The 6,794-nt window shown below is 38.7% G+C and overlaps 1 long non-coding RNA gene across 1 annotated transcript in view; it reads right to left on the bottom strand.

Moving 5' to 3' along the window:
• The window catches only part of LOC144236944 (uncharacterized), a 32,199-nt gene extending 26,575 nt beyond the window's left edge, over positions 1–5,624 (bottom strand). Inside the window, exon 1 of the long non-coding RNA XR_013336704.1 lies at positions 5,571–5,624. This is a non-coding gene — a long non-coding RNA (uncharacterized LOC144236944). The remainder of the gene's footprint in view (positions 1–5,570) is intronic.
• Between the last annotated feature and the right edge of the window lie 1,170 nt (positions 5,625–6,794).

Here is a 6,794-nt window from a genome sequence, read left to right on the forward strand (position 1 = left end):
TGTCGACTAATTCCAGATCCCTTTTCTAGCAGGGCAGAAAGCTCTAATGTCCTCTCAGAGGGGGTCTTGTTAATGCTTGGACTCAGTCTGCTCCTAGTCTGTTTTCACCCTAACATCTATGTTTATCAGATACTACTACAACTATTAGTACTGTGGGTTTACATGATGTACTAAACATTAACCACCATGTACGGGGACATGTGTGATTTTATTTAATCATCTGAGGATTTTGAGATAGTCTCTGTTAGACTTCTAGCTTCCCACCTTAATCTGTCCTTTGTATTCATGAGTCCACGCAAGACGACATTTCCCAGCCTCCCTTGTGGCTATGTGTGGTCATGTGATTAAGTTCAGTCTCATGGAGTATGAGAGGAAATACCATGTGCAGTCAAACCTGCAGCTATAAGACCGTGGGCAAGCTTCCTTGATATTTTGTATCCCTTTCAACAAGCCATAACCCATGGAAGCCTAGCCTGTGCTCTACAGAGAAAAACAAAGTTCTAGGGGATAGCAGAGCAACATGAATGAAGACCCCTGGGTGACTGTATTGAATAGGGCCACCCACCAATCTGGAATGTTTCCTTCAGACTCTGATATATAGAAGATACAAACTTCGATAGTAGTTAAGTAAGCCACTGGGTTCATGCCAGGTCGGTGTGATAGTCGCCTCAACTCAGGTTAAATTGATAGCCTGCCTGCATTCTGGTTCTGACAGGTGTCACCGCTGCTCTGTGGTAAAGGAGGGTGCTGGGCTCAAAGAGAGACGGACTCACTCTCCTCGATTCACACACATAACAAACAGACAATTCAGATCTGCTTGACTGCAGGTTTCATGCTCTCGAACACTCTGCTGTCATTGCCTTAGGACTGCCCAGACCATCCAGACTAAGTGTTGTAGTGTTTGCTATTGTGTGAAATCCCACAGAGGCTAGAGACAAACGTCCTCTTCACTACTGCTCACCTGGAGAATACATAGTTATGAAGTTAGGCTCCAGTCAACAGGCTAAGTAAAAGGAAAAGATGTTTGAAAGTGTTCCTGTGAGAAATGGAAGAGGGCTCATTAATAAGAACATGTGCCATTTGTTGAGCAGAACAAACAAACAGATTTTTGGCAACGAGATTTACTTCAGAGAAGAAAGGAAGTGCCTGAGGCGGTGAGGTGGGGGGCAGACTGCTGACACACAGATGTGAGAACAAGATGCTTACACCAGCTGTGCACTAAAGAAAGTTATCACAACTATCAATTTTCTATTTTTGTTTTAGTAATTTATCAGTTAGAATTATCGCACTGTGAGAGCCTCGTAATGGAGACTGCACTTTTGAAAATGCGAGAACCAGTTTTAGCAAATGTTCTGAATATGCACACAGGCTCACACTCGATATGTGAGGAGAAACCATACAAAGGACAAAAGTCAGCTCTGTGTGTTTTGTGCATCCATGGGCCCCCATTATTTTGGCTCCGAATAATGCCTGTTCATGAAGAACAGGTGCTTGAAATAAAATCAAGGGGAAAACCACTATGAATTCAGCCCCTCTAAAGACACTGCAAGAATTTCTAAAATTACTCTTCTTAGACAAATTGTTCCCACAAGCCCAGACAATTTTTTATCTTGAGGGTGCACAGGGGATACTAAATCTTCCTGTCCACATAAACTCGTTTTCAGATGGGTCGGAGATTCCATTTATCATATATGTAGGGCTGGGGCTTCTCACATCACATTAAAGGTTAAAGCTGAGAAAGTGAGGGAGACACTGCCCTGCCCTAGTGTGGGGAGGCTGTGTCCACAGACACTGGGGGTGCTTCTGTATGTAGCAATGCATGAAGATGAGCAACCTTATCATTGGCTTACATTAAATTGCCTAGAATTCAAGTGAAAACGTTTAAACTCATTTGTGTAAATGGAGTCTTTCAAGATGAAGAGATTAAAGGATTTAAGGGCTAGTGAGTTCCAAGGGAGTGTGTGTGTGTGTGTGTGTGTGTGTGTGTGTGTTTAAATATATTTTTATGTATACATATATTTTTACATATATACATATTTGTTAGATATGTACAAGTGATTTAAATGACTTAAAAATGTAGAAACATTTTTCAATGGCTTCTGATCCAAAATATAATTTAATAAATATGTTTCTCAGTGCCAGATGCCAGCGGCTGGCACCTGCTTAGGCTGATATCAAGTTTACTTTGTGGAATGGAGTTTTCTTTGGAGCCAAGGGAATTCTCTGTGCAAGAAAATCTTTCCCAGTTCTTCATAAATATGCCAAGAGAGTTTTCTGCTGGACCAAGGAAATCAGAGTGAGGCAGACCTCAAGGAAGAAAGCCAAGTTCATTCATTAGCAACTTCATAAACACTTTAAATGACAAATTTGTAGCTGGCGTTTTGTCACAAAAGATTTTGGAAGTGTGTTCTTTCCCCACAATTAGAGCTGGTGTCATTGGTCTTAGCCTTCAGCTGATCAGATGAGAGAATGTAATCAACTCCTCAAACCTGGCTTTAGTCAAATCTAGACAACATAAATTATGGGATAAAGACATCATCTTAGATTACTGTTCAAAAATTGACAATCAAGACAGGGAAGATTAGAATTTTATCTACCAAATTAGTTGCATTCATCTCTTGAACTGAGGCTGCCAATGTGTCAGAAATCAAACTGATCACAGCCAAGAGATATTGAAAGAAGTAAAACCCGGGGGAGAATGAAATGCATTCAGCCAAAGGAAGCAAATACAAACAATAATGGAAACAGACATCTTTTAGTTAATTTCTAGTAGGGAATTGCTTTTTTGCCAGGGTACTAGGTACATGCACATTTGTGTCACGTTCAAAGATTCTGAATTCAGAGATACTAAATCCTCAGTGCTTTTGGTGTGGACGAAATGGAATTTTAGTGCAGGGTCAGAATCTTTAAGCGATGGTGCATCTCTTACTTCCACTCAAGGAAGACACTGGAGATGGTTGCAATTTTTATCCTTACACCAAGAAGTACCCAGAAAAGAAATTTAGAACTCGATAAAATGGATGAGAGAATGGCTCATCACCTGAGTTTTACAATCAAGCCAGCCAAATCCAGGAGAATGCAAACTATCCTTCAATTTTTAACTTTAGTTAAAGTTAAAATACATGAAAGAGCCACTATACCACTGTAAGTTATTAATTGCATCATGATAAAATTATGGTAAAATTTTTGCTTGTTCCTAGTCACAAGGACCAATGAGTTGCATTCACTTTATTGTCCTTCTTGCCCAAACTGGAGCCACTTCACTAGCTAGGGATAGGGAGAGCTAGGCCATAAAATGTAATGATTATGGTGAATTCTACTGGCCACATTTCTGGGTGCACTAGAGGGAGGCTTTGTTTATTCTTGCCTCTTTTCTAGGGGACACCCATATGTGGGAAATAAACTCATGTTAGTGACTTCTTGTATTAGCATGCTAGGGCTTCTGTGAAAAATTACCACAGATAGGGTGGCTTAGACAAAAGAAATTTATTGTCTCATGGTTCTGGATTGTAGAAGTCCAAGATCAAGGTGTTGTCAGGACTTGTTCTTTCTAAGGTCCCTGAGTGAAGGTCTATTCCATGCATCTCTCTTGGCTTGTAGATGGCCATTCTCTCCTTTTATCTTCACATTGCCTCCCATCTATGTGAATCTCCGTGTCCAAAATTCCCATTTTTATGAGAATATCGGTCATATTGGATTAGTACCCCTTCTCCCAATGACCCCAAGTTAAGTTGATTACTTCTGTAAAAATTGTCTCCAAATTATGGAAAGAGCACAAATGTCCATCAACTGATGAATGGATAAAAAAGATGTGGTTTATGCATACAATGGAATACTACTTGGCAATGAGAAAGAATGAAATCCTGCCATTTGCAACAATATAGATGGAATTGGAGGGTATTATACTAAGTAAAATAAGCCAGAGAGAGAAATACAGATATCATATGTTTTCATTCATATGTAGAAACTTAATAGAAACTTAATAGAAGACCATGGGGGAAAAGGAAATAATAGTTTCAAACAGAGAGGGAGGGAAACCATAAGAGACTCTTAAATATAGAGAACAAACTGAGGGTTGATGGTGGAGGGAGAGGGGAAAATGGTTGATGGCTATTGAGGAGGGCATTTGTTGGGATGAGCACTGGGTATTGCATGAAAGCGATGAATCACAGGCATCTACCCAACGCCAAGAGCACACTGAATATACTCTATGTTAGCTAACTGGACAATAAATTATATTTAAAAAATTCTGTCTCCAAATAAGCTCACTGTCTGAGGCACTGGGGTTAGGACTTGCACATATGAATTCTGAGGGGATGCAATTCAACTCATAAACTTATTATATATTTATCATTGTCTGGGTTTTCCCCCGCTCCTATATAATTTCAAATCCTCAGAATGATTCTGTAAAGCTGGTGTCATTGATTCATTTTGTCTACATTTAAGGCTCAGAAGGAAGAAAAGGAAATTCCTCCAAGTCACCAGGCTAGTAAGTGAAGTAGGAAGAATTTAAAGCCAAGTCTTAGTAATTCTAAGACCATAGCCTTTCCACTCATCGATATTGTTCAAGCAGTGTTCAGTGAACACCAGTGAGTGTCAGATACTGCACTAGGCACCGAGAAATTCAGAGATCATGAAAACACCTCTTGAAGGACTACATATTCACACTAGGAAACATTTTATTCCACGAAAACCCAAGGAGTAGTCCAGCTCTTCCATAAAGTCTGTAATTATAAAGCATGCTTGGAAACAACACAGGACATTTTTGGTGGGCCAACATGTTTGATGTTTTTGGTATCTTCTCCACTGCTAGAGTTCAACCCCACTGGAATGCATACAAATTCTAGTGCAGATTACACAATTGGCAAAACTGACAGGTATATATTTATGAGACCCCTAAAATAGGAAGACCAGGGAAAAGGTAAACATGCAGTTTTGATGAGCTTATCGGAAATTTTATGATAAGAAAATCTAGAATTAATCTATTTTTAATTTCAGTAGATAGGAATGTTTTGTGTTTATGGTGTAGTATTTTTTAATGTATTGCTTTAGTGTTTATGGCCTCAAACACTCAGTCAAAAGCTCTGGGGAACTCTTTCTCTCCTTCCATTTTTATTTCCAACTGCCAAAGCCGTGGAGACTGAGTGAGGATTGTTTTTATGAATAGATGCAATGAATTAGAAACAATGAATTGAGAACAATGACATATCTAGTGACTTTTTCATCCTTTCCTTTCATGAAATAAACCACTGTGTATAGTATCACACTTATTCTTTCATGTTATTAAATTTCTTGTCAAAATCTTCCTTAAACCACAGAGACGAAGATGAATTCTCCCTCTGAGTCTGAGCAGTTAAATTTACTTCTCCGACACACTGCAAGTTGATTTAGAGCTAATCTGTCTGCTTTTTATTGGCTCCGTGTAAAACATTGCTCTTCTTGGTTTCTTTTCTTTCACTCTTCATTGTCTTGTAGAAATATGTAATTTCAATTTATACCCTAAGAAATTAGTCTCTCTGAGAAAAATCCACGAAGACCTTTATAAGAAAAGAGAAACATGCATTACTTACATGCTTTTGGATGTCCTCTGTGTAACAACAGGCTGGAATGATGACAATCTGAGGGAGAAAAGGGGTAATAATCAATATTTGGATAGTAACTCTAATGAACAGGAAAAGCCATGATCCAGATACAGTTAGCAACAGGGGAACCTGCTCCATTGACTATTTATTTGTGTTAAAGTCTGGCCCTCCATTCCATCAGAGGTATGAATATTCAGTTTAAATTCATGACACCACATTTGATTCTTCTATTGGTTTTATTACTAAGCAGATATGTTGAGATGTTTAGGAATAAAATGAAAGAAAAGTATCAGTAGTCTTGGAAAACCAATCTGGGTTATAAAGAACCAGTCCCAGAAATGAATTTCATTTTCTCATAGTTGCTAAGTGTGTGATGTGGGCAAATGATAGCCTGTTTCAGTGAAAGTTCAGTCTTAGACTTCCAGGATCTCCCTTTGAAGACATTCGAATTGGATGATAATACAGTGAGGTTAAGTTGCCACTGCTTTGGAAAATTATATTTAAAGTTGGTTTATTAATTTATGTCAACTTGTAAGATTTCTAGTGGTACGACCACAGAATTTAGAAGTCATTTTTTTTTTAATTCAACATTTTAATTCAGTAAGTATTTATTGACAACCTACCATGTGACACGCACTCGGGCTAGGCATTGGTGATGACATAGGCATCAAAACATAGTCTTGAACTTATAGTTTAGTGGGGGAAAACCAAGGAAAAAGAGAGCACCAACCATAGGGAGTGCTGTATTCTATGCCCTGCTCTGCTCAGTTACATCATACATACTATATGACAGGATTAAGGTTCTATATAATGCTCTAAGGGCACTGATGACAGAATGTCTGTGTAATAGAAGCTTGGGGAAAATATTATGGAGAAAAATGGCGTCTTGAATGAGAGATAAAAGATAACTAAAACTGAACCAGATACAATGCAAGAGTGAGTGTGGCAGAACATCCTCAAGGAAAGGTGTTCCAGATAGAAGGATAGGCATATACAAAATTCCTGAGTCACATCAGTGACCTGGATATGGAATAAGCCAGTATAGTGGAAGCTGGTATTGGCTTCCTAATATTCACTGTAAATCAATTCCACTGCAAAAGACAGGGTTTTGTACAATGACTACATTTCTAGGAGTTGGACTTGATTGGTTAAATCAATCCTAGCCATCATTTGCCAATGATTGGTTTGGAGTCTAGGTTTACATCCTTTGGT

Source organism: Crocuta crocuta, unplaced genomic scaffold (assembly GCF_008692635.1).
Source record: "Crocuta crocuta isolate KB4526 unplaced genomic scaffold, BGI_CrCroc_1.0 scaffold126, whole genome shotgun sequence".
In the NCBI taxonomy this organism is placed as follows: domain Eukaryota; kingdom Metazoa; phylum Chordata; class Mammalia; order Carnivora; family Hyaenidae; genus Crocuta; species Crocuta crocuta.